This window comes from Schistosoma haematobium, chromosome ZW (assembly GCF_000699445.3).
Source record: "Schistosoma haematobium chromosome ZW, whole genome shotgun sequence".
NCBI lineage: Eukaryota > Metazoa > Platyhelminthes > Trematoda > Strigeidida > Schistosomatidae > Schistosoma > Schistosoma haematobium.
This window is the reverse complement of record NC_067195.1, coordinates 48099865-48116976: the sequence shown is the minus strand read 5'-3', so window position 1 is coordinate 48116976 and position 17112 is coordinate 48099865. Positions and strand designations below refer to the sequence as shown.

Sequence of the window (17112 nt, the reverse complement as noted above, 5' to 3'; positions counted from 1 at the left end):
TGATAACCAAACTTGTGAACAGCATACCGTTTTCGTATTCTCTTATGCAGAAAACGAAAACATTTACTATTTTGAACTACTGAATACTAATCCTGTCTCTCTCTCTCTTATTTTTTTTGTCTTTGTCAAGCAAACGGGTCACAGAAACACATTCATAACATAATTTATTTTATTTACTTTTCATCATGTGCTTTACAACCAATTATTAATTGACTTTGAAAGTAACCAATCAGAAATGAGTATTATTGTATTTTTTTCTAACAAGAATAAAACAACGTACCATATTGTAGAATTGGTCGTTTAAAAAAATGATAAATAATTTTCATTTATAAAAGTTAATTTTACTTAGATACTATAAATTTGAGAAATGTACATCAAAACGGGAGACTAAACGATTAGTTTCAATTCAAACGTAAATAGTTAAAAACAAACGAAAAAAAGAGAAAACGGAAAATAACTAAACTGATTACATAATTATTTTTCAAAATCTAATTTGAAGAAAGTATAACATTTATATCTTAATAATTAAATACATTTGAAATCTATCTGGACAATATATATTCTATTGAATAATGTATTATCTTCAGAAATCTATGTAATGTTAGATGAACATTTAAATGTTTATTAATTTATAACAGTTATATGAACAAATATATATTACTTATTCAATATTTATAGTGCCAATTAGTGGTAAGTTTGTTAATCTACATATTTTTAGTCATATTAAGATATTTTTGTAATGACATATGATTAATCATTGAATTTTGATCAGGTTTTAATTTGTAAATGTGTAATTGTAAAACTAATGAGTACGGAATGAAATTTTTTACAGGGAATTTTACAGTTTCTTAAGATTATAAATCAGTAATATAAGTCTTAGATGATGACCATTACTACAGTTCTGAATAAAGATCATACTATGGTGTTACACAACTTCAATATATATGATACAATCTGTGATATCAATGGGTTTATTTTACACTAGCGGTTTTGTTGTGGTTCAAGGTTATTTAATTTCAAGGATATTATTATTGACGTTGAAATTTATGTAGTACTCCATTAGGATTTAAAATATATTTTAACAATTAATATTGTAATCTTAAGAAACTGATTAATTTTGTGAGGAAGCAGTGAGAAATGAATTTCTGTTAAAAAAGCCAATAAAACGCATGAAGGATATCTACCGTTGATTTTGTGTTATGTGGTTTTGGATGAACATACCACATTACACTAACCAGATATGACCAAAGAATCTAAAAGTATGGATCATTTTTTCGGCTGTGAATATTTCGAAAATATTTTTTATGAAAAATCAGTTTGATAACACACTAATATCAACGAAAATAGATTAAAAATGCATTGTTCACGGTTGAAACAAACTTATATTGCGTTCTGTTTATCCAATCCCATTCTCTAGACAACAACATAGCGATGATTTACTACCCTCATCTATAATTTATGAATTATTTTATTTATATTCTTATACAGCTGACAAGATCATTTCATCGGTAATTTGAAAACGTTTGACCACTTTATATACCGATATGTTAGTATGGACTGGTTTTCTTTAATCGTTTTTCTAACTACTTTGAATATGTTTCTTGTTTAGTGTTTGATAACGGTATTATAAATAAAATTACACAGGTAGAACGATATTACAGAACTTTTACCTTAGTTATTGGTCAAAAAATAATCAATAACTCGAAAGTAGCCATTTTTTGTCAGAATCACTGTTTACATCCTACACAAACTGGATGATACTTAGTTAACTGATTTTTTAAAATTTGCTTACTTCCTAATGTTTAAGGAAGATTAATGAGATAATTTTACGACATGCTACACAAGTAACTACTGATGACGAAATAAACTGTGGGAGTAAACTTTCATAGCTTAAAGAAATGTAGTTTGTCATGAGTATGTCTTAAATAACAATGGAAAAGTTAACTTCAATGTTAACTAAAAACATTACGGAATATTTCCTTAGACTGTGAACATATATATCTAACTTTCTAATCGTTTATTGAACATATTGTCATTCACCATTGTTTCGATTTACATCATAATATCATTACTTTACTTATACTCTCTTATTATATGTTAGACAAAGAAAATAATGTTGAATTAGCTTAGATAGACAAAAATATCCACTTTAAGTTACCTTCATAGTTTCAATATTGATTAACTTCCTTTTTTACAGTCAAAACATTAGGAAAGCCTGCACATTCACTATATACTGACTTTTCTATCCACTTATTAGGCGATTGTTTGTTATTTTTTTTACATCTAAATATTTTAACTTCGTACAGTTTAGTTTTCTAGTCTACCATAGTTTTAACTTGTATATGACATTCCTTTTAAGTAGAGAAATCTGGAAACTGATAAGGATGAATTTTCGAGAATAAATGTTTTACTGTTACAGAAATGCGAAAATAGTAATTGTTTATGACCATTTTACCTATTTGTTTGCCGTTTATTAACCGTTTTTTTGTTGCTAAACATCTATCTATTTAAAAATTATAATCAAGATTTTTTAATTTTATTTAAGAATAAGGAGAAAAAGTTAAATTGTTCTTGCATGATATCAGCTTCAGTGTGTTATCTTTGTTCATATACTTGAAGACTAATAAAAAGTATTGGTTTACATAAGTAGGTAGACATTTAAAAAGAAAAGTCGGTGAATTCAATTTCAATAGACAAATGTAATGAAAAAATAATAATAAAACGCTTTATAGTCAAGGTTGATGTATAGAAAACGGTGATTTTGTTTCGTGATCCATTTTTTATTATTTGTCCAATATTTGAACCGACTCTATAAAGATTATTTTTATTAGATGTACAATAATAAATCAACAGATTAACGTTCGGCAACAATGTCGTACCATTAAACATGAATAATTTCAATATGGCTGTATGAATTCATCCATTATCTTTAAGAAATCACGTTTTTCTTAAAGTCCATTGATTTATTTATCCTGGATAACTAGGATACACTAAGTATGTTATCGATATTTCTCTGGTTTCCTCATTGTCTATTATTATTATTAAAAATAAGAATCTGGTTACTAAGTATAAAAATTCAATGATATAATAAATAAAATTTTCAGTTGAAAAATCTTGATAGTTAGTTCGTCAGTTAAAGCCTTTTAAACATCATCTGATAAGAATTACATTAGTAAAAAGGTTTATTTAGTTGTCAAGACTTATTCTTAGTAACATTTTATGAGACATCTAATAAGAGATAGTGTCGTGCACATATATGTCCAATTATTCTCTAGAGTTTCATGTGAATATTTACTTATTTTGTTTCTAGTCATCTTTATAACTTCATTAACTTTCTGACCTTAGATACAAGGTTTACCTGAACAAAGTTACTTTTGTATATCAGATCACGTGATTTAATTCATTTATTAATTTTATATGTTTTCAAGTAATTCATATAGATGATAATTAATGTTTAACTAAGTAATTTCTTCTACTTATCGAATGGAATATCGTGCTTTTTACTAATATCTTTTACTAAGATAAGAGTCATTTAACTGAATTATTTTTAATGTATTTATTCACTTTAAGAAAAAAAAAACATCTAGGTACTAACACATTTTAATAGTATGCATGGATATAACATTTCGAACAATGAGATAATCTAAAATGGGATAGTTGAGTCATTAATTGAAACTGTTTTATTTATTCTTGTTAATACTCTATACCAAATTGAGCAATATACTAATGAAATTGTATAGATGTGAGTGTTTTTATAATAACAAAATACTAATATGTTCAATTCGGCATAATTTTTCGAACAAGTTAATTGAGAAGTAATGTTAATTACTACTTTTAGATTGTAGAAGTAATCATAATTATTACAAGTTGTTTGATAAAGACATTCCAATATCAAATCGCTCTAAGATTATTGAGAAGTTATTATTAAAACAGATAAAGCTTAGTTTAGTTTAAAAATATTTCTTTAGCAAAAACTAAACCTCCAAACCATTAATGATAAAGTTAAAACATCAATATATAGAGAAATTGTTCATGTTAATGATCTAGTCAGTTAAATATTGAACAATATAATTCATTTGTTAAGGTTCCCATAATATTAATCAGTACTAAGACAAACTCTAGCACTTCAGTAAATCAATATAGTTTATCTGTTGGACATTTTCAACTTTGCTCAATGTTTTAGTAAGTGTAATATAGTTGAATTCACTGCTATTAATATCTCTATCGAATGAAGGCGAAACAGTAAGGCGAGACGTTTTTCGAGCGATACTAAAGTGTCCTTTAAAAACTTCAACTAATTACTACAGTCAAAAGAGGGTTCTGAATCAGTGTGAAGAACTGAATCTGTTATTTATAGTTATAAGTCACGGTTAGGAATTAGCATTAGGGTTTTATCACGAATTGACATTAGCTGAGAAGTCAAAATATAATTTAGTAATTTGGGTCAATAAATTCCGTGCCTAAACCAAAGAGTTGCAATCTTAGATCTGATTGGTTATTCAATAACTTATAGTCTTGACGTATGAGATTCAATGGATATACATTTTGGCGCTAACTTCGGACAACTGTTTTGAATCTATTCACTTTAACGCATCGAAAGTTAATTTTAACTCACTGCACACAAATGCATTTGAAATACCTGCACTTAATCTAATAACAGGTGATAGAGTAGTTTCAAACGCTGACTACTTTGCATGGCTTGAAGCTTTCAACAAGCCTATTGAGTTTATGCAGGACAAACTATCACCACTTCAATAATATTGAAATAGATATAAAAGAAATGACTTCTTACATATCTGTTATAAGAAGAATAGTATTCTGCTTTTCTTGTAAATATCAATTCAACCCAAGTAAAAATCATGATAGCTAAATCTTAGATTGGAATGTTATTTATTACTTTTGAAAAAGTGAAAAGTTGTGTAAGAAAAACACTGTTAAACTGTTTACATACTTCTGTCAGTTGAATCGATATCGCCTTAAAAAAAATAGAGGGATTTACGTTTCCATTACTTCTATCATATCTAAGGTCCAGACATTTTAAGGGAAATATCATGTCCTTTTTGTTGTTTTTTAAAGTAATAAACACTGGTATTTTAATACGTTATACAAATAGACAAGACAATTTGACAGGTGGTTTTGCTTATTCAATCGATTAGGTTTAGAAGTTGTTCAGGTGAACAATCCCATGTTTATATGACAAGAAAAAAATATGATATTAAGGAAATGTTCTGGTTTATTTAAAATTTATGCCCGTTTTCATCAAGAATATTACTATGCAGTTGAATAAAAATTGCGTGTTCATTATTAAATAATTTAATAATTGTGCACTGTTGACTGTTTTACACATTTCTAGCCACCTCCCACTTGTTATGTATGTTTGGGCGAAATGAAGAATGGATTAGGAGAAAGTTAGAAGATATCACTTTCTGAAGCTATTGAGTGTTATTTTGGTAGTGGACTTCCTTATTACGTCCCGTGTATTATCCTTAATCTCTGATTTGGGATTTGGCTCATTTATAGTGAGGCTTTTTAATCCAGAGTCAAATTTTATATCTCGACCTCACCTTTTCTTCTTGAGTTACATTCATCACGTTAAAGACTGAAGACAATTTGAATTCTTTTGTTTCGCATCACGGTAATTTCATCTTGCGCTGAAATGAAATTAGATATCCATTCTCTGAGCTGAATGGTTTGGTCGTGTTGAGATCTTGATTGGTTTTTTCTTTAAGGTGTTTCTTCTTTGTTCTCTGTGTCGTTTGCATGATATCTCGATGTCTGTTGTCAAGATTTCCAAATGTTCTAACGTGAGTGTCTTTTATAGCTTCATCTTTTGGTCCTCTATGACGTGTTGGTATTTGCGGACCCTGTAGTGTGCATCCGTTATCGTTAGATATACCATTTTTCTTCCACTTTGCTCAGCTATTTTCCATCCTAAGGGGCAGTTGATTGGAGGTCTATATATTACACTTGTTGGTAGAACATGCTGGCGAAGACACTCATGGAGAAAATATAGTTGTTCTCGAGTGGAAGCCTGCCTTTTGGCGAAACTCTCCCATTTTCGAACAACGAGAAGCGTATTACGCTCATATGATTTTGAGATGGTGGAGAAGATTTGTAGCTCAGGTGGATGATGGTCCAGCTCAGAGAACAAAACTCCACCAAAAACAAAATGTTCTATTTCTAAAAATTAATACTAGACGAACTGAAAAATCTTAACATATATAAAAAATACCTCAAAGCAATCATCAAAAATATTGATTTTAACTTTGTAAGCTATTCAGTTTATTGTTTCAGTAAAGTGCTGTAAATCAGTCTTGAAATTTACGCGTAATTTCCTATGTGAATTTCACAAGGCTAACAAGAATCAATTCAGATGCCAACTGTAGTTTGGTAATTAAAAACGTATTGCGATTTCGGTGTATTTTTTTCTACGCAGAATTTATTATTGTAGAACCTTGGATAAGCTTTATGGATAAAATGTTGGGACTAATCAAAGTTTACTCTGTGATATGATCTCCACATAAAATGCCTTCTTTACATTTTGAAGTACGATCTCTTTCAAACTATTCATTCAAATTTTGTTATGTGCATATATGGAATAAATTATTTTGGTGCTAATCTTCCTAAATTGATAAATCTAGGAAGCACTGGACATATGCTTCATTCTACTATTCCATTCCTCTGTAAAATTGAGGTTTAGTTTTCTCTCTCATAGATTATCCTGCTATTTGTTTGATCTTAACTATCAATCACTAACTAATTTTAAATTTATATGAATCTATTGATTACCGACATTCAACCTTTGAGTATGGTGACGCACTTGTTAAGGATTTTTAGGAATGCAAAAGTCTATAATCACGCTTACTCCTTGTTACAAGCCCGAATCTCGCCTGTTATATAAAGATTAATTACATTATATTGTTGTACATTGAAAGAGACAAAGAAGAATTCAAAACAGTAACTATGTAGATAATACTTTCTTTCATTCTCACTGATCTTAAAATGAAATGCTCCATAGTTCACGCTACTCGCCCTCTTCTGTTCATCGGTGCACACATGCAACAAAATCCTCTTATTCTCAACTTGGGTAATCTAAGTGTTATTTGATCTACAGTTGGTTTTCATTTTAACATTATCAGAGATTATATTGTACTACTTGGTTTAAAATTTCATATCTCCTATTAAAGATTACAACAAAAAATCTATTTTTTTTATGAACAATGGGTTTAATATATAAACAAAATGTATAAAAGTGATCGTTTGTAATGTTCATAAGATGAACGTTCATATGTTAAATCAAAGTGATCACTTTTATTCATTTTGCCGTCTAACTCATTATGCCAAAAATTGCTGAAAATGTCAACTGGTAATTTCGAATTAAAATGTTACATGAATTAGTTTATTTTCCGTCATTCACTATGTTTTCCTTTCTCACCTTTGCCATTATTCCTTCTTTCTTTTCCTTCTATTTCACCTTTCTTCTCCATTACTTTTTACTTCACCTTCATCTATGTCATTCTACTTAACTAATAAATTCTTTTCTTTGTTTAACTGTTCTACTTAATTTGGTCGCTTTTTGACTGTTGTACTTACTGTTCCATATTGTATTGGCTTTACATAAATGTCGACATTTTCTAAAATGTCTTCATTTTCAATTATTGGTTAATTTTATTATTCATATTCTTTTTGTATTGAATTTTTATTTCCTATTCCCTTTCCTTCTATTTATACTTCTCTTTATAAAATTCTTACTGGTATAACATTTGCGTGACATACTGTAAACAAACATTCGTTTATATATGAATACAATGAAGTACAATATATAGCTGAATTTTTAGTGATATCATATAAAACAACTATATTTACTAAATGAAAAATTATAAAATCATAAATGTATGATATTTTAAGATAAAATCTTACAGTAGATTTTATTCAACTATTCAACTATTAATCCATAAACCAAACTAAGGACTAATGGTGATTATCAACTTTTACAAAAATGGATTTATATTTTGTTAATATTCACGACAAATTCAGATTATTGTTTGTTAGGACAACGTAGTTTACATTTAAGTAATAATGTATAGTACAAATGTATAGTACAGATAAACTATAGTCATTGATTTCCATTCAGTAGTGAGAAATAATAACACTACATTCTTTTTCATTATTTCGAAAACGGATCAATATGCTTGTTCATGGCTCTTGAACTACAGAACTGATGCATGAATTTATTATCCAGATATTCTATTTATTTATATTTGGTAAGCAATGTTTACAAAAACAAATCAGTATTATTATTTACACTTTTCAATGTTGGATATTAGGTCTGATGAAGCCGAAAATCCAAACAGCCCAACATTTTATTGAATCATTTGAATAAACGGGTTAACATATCAACTGTTTTTTAAATGAGGTGAATGCTTTCAGTCGCCTGTACAAGTTATAACAATGTTTTTTAAACAGATGAAAGCTATAGTAAAGTTACAGTGAGATGAATTATCATATATAAACTAATAGGATGGAAAAAGACCCACCTGAGATTCAATCACTGAACAGAATCCCAAACTGTTTCGATAAATAACACAACTGTTCAGGTTTAGTTAACAAACCTGATTCAAACTAGACCAGACCATTATAGATAATCTAAGTTTTCAAACTTATTAATTTATAAAACAAAATTGACTGCAACGCTACTTAAACTATAAGCTGAGTAACTAACATTATTAGTTTAATAAATCATCCAACTAATAACTATGATGCACAAATAATAAAGATTTGTCCAAGCTTTCTCACAACTAGTTACACTTACGAGTTGTATGAGTATGTGACACACAACTGTGATTTTAATAATAAGTTAATTAGTTAATTAGTATTCAAGCAGTGTGACAACAGACACATCAATACAAAAGTTCATAGGAGCTTACGAATACACAAATAAACACACAAACATCCAAATTCATCATTCATTTTGATGCTATTACGCGTTAGTGCAAACGGTTCTAAGCATGGTGAATAATTATATGGATGATGCAGGGAAGAGGGTTAAATTGTCACTGAGTGTCTCTTTAATTAACAGACATAGAGGCAAGTAATATTTGGCCTGCACTTCATATTTAATGGAAATCATAACTAGACATGTTTAACTTGCACGATAAGACGCCAAATTATTGACACTTATCACTACTGTTTACAATATATATATATAGACATGTAACTTACCATATACGAAATACTGTACGATTCATATATCCCACTCTTCTTTTCTGAATAGAAACAATTTTTATCTTTAAAAAAATATCTGTTTTAAAGACTGTTTCGTCAGTGTTGATGAACAAAATGACGGAAGCCTAGAAATAAAGATAGAATAAAATATAATTACATATTTGTATGTAAATTTCATGAAGTCAGTGATCCATGAAACAATGTCTCCTATCGAAATATTGTGATTTGTTAAATTCAATGTATGGCTTTTAGCAGAATATATTATTTTCCAAAATATTTCCTGAAAAATATCCATCTAAATGGCTTTGATATAGATATGTCAAAAGAAATTTAGAACTTAAGACCGCTGTACAAAATCATTATTAAGCTATAAGTCAATGTGATCTAACTGAATGACTACTTTATACATTTGTAATCGGTTGAGATCTGATTCGTTTGCTACTACATTTTAAAGAAACAGTATTCGCTTACATGAAATAAACAAATTCGTATACAACTAAAAGTGATAGAAATATTAAACTACACATATGTGAATTGTATAGACTGTGAAATTTTATAGAAAGCACCATGATTTGATCTTTGTCATATAGTCAATAAAAATGATTGATTGAAGGTCACCATGTAAACTTTTTTGTAGTACCTCAAAAACCAAAATATTAAGTGCTTTTTTTGTAAAACTTTAAAGTCATATTGTGGTGCGTGCTACTTATATTGACATAAGTAGTATATGATGTTAGTTGTGAACAGAAGGTCTGGCAGCAGAGAGACAAGAGGATCAAACAGTAAAGAATGGGAACAGAATGCAATTTGTATGAAAATGCAAGAACAATGAAGTCCGAGTCATTTTGAGACAATTGGTGAACATTTTGCAAATTAGGCATTTACTTTATGATTATTAGATTTTATTAACAAGTACTATAATTTTGTGTTGAATACATTCGATTGTCCTCACCCGTGTTCTGTTCACTGTAATATCTCTGATCATCATCGAGATCATAAATGTACAATACTAAAGAGTTTAATACTACAAAGAAACTGATTTCCAATGATTCCTGATTCTCTACAATTATTTAACTAATTGACAATTCGTTTGTGATACTATCATAAATTACATGTTTACTTTATGTTGAGAAGATATTTCTAGTGAATATACGAAATTCTATCCATTTTCCTTTCATATACAATAATAAAATAATAATAATATAATATTATTATTATGAACAATAAATGTAATTAAAGAGGAAGAATGTATTTGTAAAATCTTGGCGAAAGAATTTGAAGTAAATTCAACGTTTCACCTGGCAATCTAGTCCAAGCTTTTTCAAGGAAATAAATTTCATAACAATTTTTTTTGGGCAAACGTAATAGAAAAAGGAATAACAAATAATAAGTTATAACCAACAACATGTTATTTACATATACAAAGATAGAACTAAAAATAAAACATAAAATAAATAAAACTCAAATGATACAATTAAACTATTTTTGTAGGTGAACCATGTTTATTTTTTAAAAAAAACGTTTCTCTTTGTCTCTTATTTATAATCACCATATTTTATTAAGTCTACATAAAATTATGTTTAGTACAATAAAAATCTGACTGTCCCCTCACACAAATACATACATACATACATACATACATATGTATGTTCATATCAAGATACTTAAGAACACATTATGCTTTAAAGATTTATGTAACATAGTTTATATTTCGGAAGTATGAGAAAGACAATTATTTTTTTTAATAAATTGCTTGGTAACTAGATAAGTTTTAGTAGTATAGATTACAATTCAGTAGTAAAAAAATAATTTACAGAAAGATTTTGAAAATTGGAACAAGACCTATGGTAGATAAAATCTTTGTATTTATAGACATCAGATATCAATATATAGATATTCATTTATTCGACTGTATTGCTAGAGTTAATTCATTTAAAATGATTGCGCTTTGTTTACAATGAACTAGATATCAATTGTATGAATGAATGTTTTTTTCTACAGTTGTTTAGATTCTTACATTTTCGTCTAAATTTTGTTTACATTTTCATGATAACAAGTAGATATAATGCACATTTCAAACTATTATTCATCTATGGAATGAGATAATTCACTGAAAACTAGAAAATCTAATATTAGCAGTTTTATCCTAGTTCAGGATTCTTTAAATGTTTACACCATCGATTACACTTAGGATTTAAAACCATGAATGTTTGATTGCACTGAGAACATGAGATGTTTGTATCGATAAATTAAGATTAAAGTGAAGTTGTTTCCGATCTTAGTCTTTTTTTTTGTTAAAGTGTCATGATTACCTGATATGATACCTCTATAATTCATGGTATATTTCAACTACACTGGGTAAAACATCTCATTAGAATGTTGTTTATCCATTTCCTAATTTTGAAGATAGTGTAATAACGTTTATTATTTAGATAGGTGGATTGTAAGAACTTCGTTTACCATCATCTGTTTTCTATTCAGTTCATTTGAACTTACACATTTTCAGTAAGTAGAAAATATCATTTAAGCAAGATTCTGGGTTCTATTAACCACTGTATCAAAGAAAATATATACTGAATGTCTTCATAACGGTTTGTGAAAAGTAATCCTAGTGTATCACTTAGTGAATCCAAATATCCTTCATTTATTGATATATTTTTGACATATTAATACGTTTTCTCTATGTAGTATTGATTATAAGCTTCTTCATCATAATAAGCATTGGTATGTTGTGTCGAAACAAGTTGCCGCTTAAATACCTGTGGGTGATTACCTAGAGGACTTATTTAACAAGATAATATTTCCCACTGATATTCAGTATAGATCGACCTAATTTAAGCGACTATTAAAAATATTGAGAAATCACATAGTTGGTTCGTTCCTTTATGAAGATTCTTAAGGATGAATATCCTAACTAGTATTATCTAAAAGCTAAATTACATTTTGTCAAACATTTTCATTTTAAAATAATCCTATTTAGAATATAACAATAATTAAAGTGTCTTACAGTTTATTTTTAAAGTACTTAGGTTAAAATGGTTGCTAACATTTGAAAAAAATTTACCAACAAGTATAGTACAATATTTCTAAATCTATGGTAATTTCTATGAATGTACAAAATTAAATTGTTACGTAACTGTGTATGATGTTTAAACCATGAAACTGAAACATGAAGAATTTTATTTATTTGTTTTAGCACATAGATATTGTTACAAGGAAGCACCAAATACATATGTGCCACACAAATCTCATTCGATATGTGTGAGGGCTGTGATACTGCCCGGGTGCCCAAACCGAACCAGGTGGTTATCTTAGGGGGCCACTCCCCGAGCATTTGACCTAAAGGTCTAACCCACAAGGCAGTGGAGCATCGTAAGGAGATGCAGTCCCATGGTAGCCGGTGACCAAAAATTGTTTCATACGCCATTTGTTCCTGCAGGATACTGGGGCCCACGTGCGCCATTGGTTTGGGATCCAGTTAAAGCCCCGGACATTCGCTTTTCGTCCTCTCATTTTCGTAAACAACACCCCTGCCACGAGAAGGCAGTGAGTAGGACTTCCCTGGAAGAGGCTATATACGCGTGGCCATGTGAGAGCATTTCGAGAGGGAGAGCGGACTCCCTCACTCTCGGCCATACCAAGACATTTGGGGGCAAAACTCTCCCGCGCCGGGAGTCAAACCCTGGCCGCCTGGGCAAAAGCCAAGAATCCTAACCGCTAGACAACGCGGTAATAATAATAATTTAAAAATCAGACTGATAAGAAAGTCGATTTTAATCTAATATTTAAAAATAGATTTTTTAAAAATTAGATTTCTCGTCCTTTTTTTTCTTTCTCTTCTCTTTGATTCACTTCTACTCCCTCGTAGAAAAAAAAATTGAAACCCATGAAATTAAACACTTGAAAATTTATCTCAAGTGTTCAAGGTTTTCCGATTGGGATAAGACAACAAATTTATTAAAATGAAGGGAGGGGAGGATTTGATTTAGGGTGTTATAATATTGTACAATCATTTTTTTTTCCTTTTTTTCAATTTCCATGAATGTATATGAAAGGTAGGAATAAAAAAATAAATAAAACAATTATTGTCTTCCAATTATTCAGTGATTATTTATGTAAATACATACTTCTCAAGCTCTTGCTATTTTAGATGTTTCGTTGTATCTTTTCGAAAGTACAATTATATATAAACAGTAGATTAGTTAAACTTTGTTATGGTTGATGTGATTATTCAAATTAGAATGAATAAGACATTTGGTCAAAATATTCATTATCGTTGTAATCATCATTATCATCAAGGTTGTCAATTTTATCTGTTCTGACAACGATACACAGTGGGATTGTTTTGATATAATGTCATTCAATTAACGTTGGTTGAGCAGAGAAAATAAAATTTTAATTTCTAAAACTAAAAAAATTTTTCAGATGATGTTTAATTTCATTTATTTGATTGTATTTTGTTTGACAGTGATGTATAATTTTTCAATATTTATCTATAAGCATATCTTTAATAGCTATAATCTGTCTATCTTAGATAATCAATCATTCGGACTGAGTCATAGCATCAATGGTGGCCAATAAATATAAAATACGTGAGGAGACTTATTAGTATATTAACTTCTTTTGTTTGAATTATTTATGACGTTATATTAAAGCAGACTTTAAGTAGACACTATAATACTTTTCTCCCAAATAAGATACTTTAATTAACTGTCTAAAATCGTGTCTTTAATGTTATCAGTTCTTTCATGTCAATCTTTTTTTTATATTTGTATATTACACTTGTGTAAATGAAATAATTTAGTCAAACGACATTTTGGCGTCTGGTACCGATTTCTTTAACACTATTTTTCTTTATGCAAACAAGTTGAAACATGATACAATGTTCAAATTTTATCATTTGAATGACATTCACAATGTTGATTTATGTTTAATTACAATGATTTGATTAGATTATATTACCGATTGATTTATATGATGACTAGAATCATGTAAACTTTATAAGTTAACTTAAATTTGAGAAGAAAGTTTTCATTTATTATACCTAAGCAACATAACTTAGAATATTCTCAAGAGAGATTAAATTTCATAGTTTAAACTGAATTATTAACAAAATGATTTTTAAAAAATTTAAAAAAAACGAAGAAAGAAACATTAACAGTGAACACATAAATCTACCCTTTTGTTTTCTACTATGTTTAAAAGGTTATTTTTTAATTTTTCTAATCACATAATTTGTTTACTTGGCTACTTTTATAAACATAAATCATCATATATATATACATATATGTATATGTGCATAATTGTACGGTGTATGAGTCATAATCTCACTTTGTTTTCGATAAAATTACAATTTGTTTTCTTTTCTCTCATTTTTTTGGTGGTTCATTCAATTGTAAGTATTTCACTAAATGTACAATTCCTTTTATCTATCAGTAATTAATCCAGTAATGAAAACAATTTCACTAGTTTTTCGAATGTACAATACTTTATTGTAATACTTTTAATGATGATAACAAGATTGTAAAGCAAAAAAAATTACACACAAACGGATAAAGATGGTAAGAGTATAACTAACATGATAGTAAAGAAAGAAATAAACGGAACTATGTGTCATCCATTTCAGTGAAGTATAGTTTTCTTTTTACCAAAAACAGAAGAGAATGAAGAAACGAAACATAAACGACTTTTCATTGCATACAGTTTTATGAGTTTACACTTATTTCTTTTTGAAAATATAAATTTTTTTAAAATTTTCTTTTTGTTAAACAGATAATCATCAATAATTTGCTTCTTAGTTGTTGACTCCTCTTTATACTAATTAGGTAGTTATTTTTATTTTGAAACTGTAGGTGCTTTCATAACTATGTCAAATGCATTTTTGAAAAAAAAATCATGACTTTCATTTAATATTGCCATTGTTCGTTGATTTATTAAAGAAATTTAAACTATTGTTATGACTGGATTAATCTTTCTTTTTATTGTTAATTGGATTCTACTAATGCTAATCAACACCAACATGGGATAAATGAAGAAAAAGGATAAATACAGAGAGAGAGTGTGTGTGTGTATCTATGCGTCTATGATAAAACAAGAAAGATGAAGAAGGGGGTGAATTTCTTTTTCGTAGACTCAGAAATAAAATACGATTGTTTAATACGAAAAACAGGTATATATATATAAAGTCATTACTAGGTTGGTGTATCATTTATTCTGTCATATCTTTTTGTTATGAATCAGACAGATTGTAATTTTCAAACAACCAAAGGATCTTATGTATAAATATATAGGAAATTTTTAATAAGAAAATAGGTTGTATGGTTAAATCGTGTTGATTGTTGTTTTTCTTTGGGATGACTACATACGTGACTCATCATTTACCCATATATATATACTTTTCTACAAAGAATAACGATATTGTATTCATAAGATAAATATCAGATTTCACTACATTTTTCATGTTATTTTCATTGGTTTAATGGTTTATGGTAACCTGTTGAAATAAACTTTTTTTTCATGGCATTAATAATTATTTTGGATGATAATTTGACAGGTGAATGTAAACTCATTAATAAGTAGTACAAGTGCAGTTTTTGTGTGCGAACTTCAGACTGAAACCCATTAAGTATCGTTAAATTTTTTTGAATGTGTTGAGAAAGCAACTATTAAAGTATTCATTTACTTTTTTTCTTTACAGTCTCAAAATATAATCCATGTGAATATTTATGATGTTGTTGAAGTAATTAGCAATTATCATAGGCGTACAAATCTAATGAATCCAATTATTATCTGCAAATCTTCCTTGGACAGTTGAAAAATAGACAATAATCACTAAGGCATATTATCTTTTAAACCTACAATAATGATAAGACGTTTTACTAATTACTGTCAGTTTTTTTTGCTTTGATACATAACATCATTGCTTCAGTTTTCGATAAGAAAGGACATTCAACACAAACAAAATAAGATTGACAAATTTTTAATACCAGTTACGCTATGAATTATAGAGAAAGTTCAGTATCGGTATCGGACAGCTCAGTTATATATAAAATAAATAATAGTATGTAGAATATTTTCATAGAGATTTATCCAATGAATCCTAATTCACATAAATGTCTAATGAGTTGAAGAAACTGTATATAGGGTGCTTATCAACTCTTTTACTATAAAATAATTTTTTATGTTTTACCTTCTTACTATCTGGAATGCAGATGTATACTGTTCTACATTTAACTTTAATGATTCCTTCTCCCGTTATGAAAAGTAACTGAGTTGCTCTTAATGTGTACCATACTTTGCAAAAGTTTATCTGATCAAATCTATACTTACATGACAAATTTTGGTATTCATCAGTTACACTGTATACAAATATACCAAGATTATTATTATTCAGTGAATCCCAGCTCTCATTGAAATCCTAAATTCTAAGTTTGTCTTTATGTAATGTGACTGCAGTTAGTTCAAACAAATGTTTGTTTCCAAATGTGGTTAACAGTGTAATTATAATCCCATTTCATACCCTTCAAAAAGACAGTAATGTTAGTACTAATTGTAAATGAAGTCTCTGAAAAAATCAAATATTGATTAAATTGTTGTCATTGGTGATAACCATATATTAGATTTCAATATTTCTTTGTTCTGACCGGTATTAGCACTTCGAATTATAACATAAAGGTTAATTATCACTTGTGATGATCAAGGGATTGGTGTAAAGCTAAATAATAAGTCTTGAAAATATACTAATAAACCATAACGTGTTCTTGCTATCAATTTAACTTAAAAATTACATGACAAGATCTTATCCTCTTGTAAGTGTTCCTTCTTTTGATCATTACATTAGCAAGCGATATTTGGTTTGTTGGCATAACAAACTGATTAACTTTAGAT

General features: G+C 28.4%; 1 protein-coding gene across 1 annotated transcript in view; it reads left to right on the top strand.

Annotated features, from left to right (window-relative positions):
- The first annotated feature begins 310 nt into the window (after positions 1–310).
- The window catches only part of ROR2 (Tyrosine-protein kinase transmembrane receptor ror2), a 103278-nt gene continuing 86476 nt past the window's right edge, over positions 311–17112 (top strand). Inside the window, exon 1 of the mRNA XM_012940732.2 lies at positions 311–690. The gene's annotated coding sequence lies outside the window, so the exon portion shown is untranslated. The remainder of the gene's footprint in view (positions 691–17112) is intronic.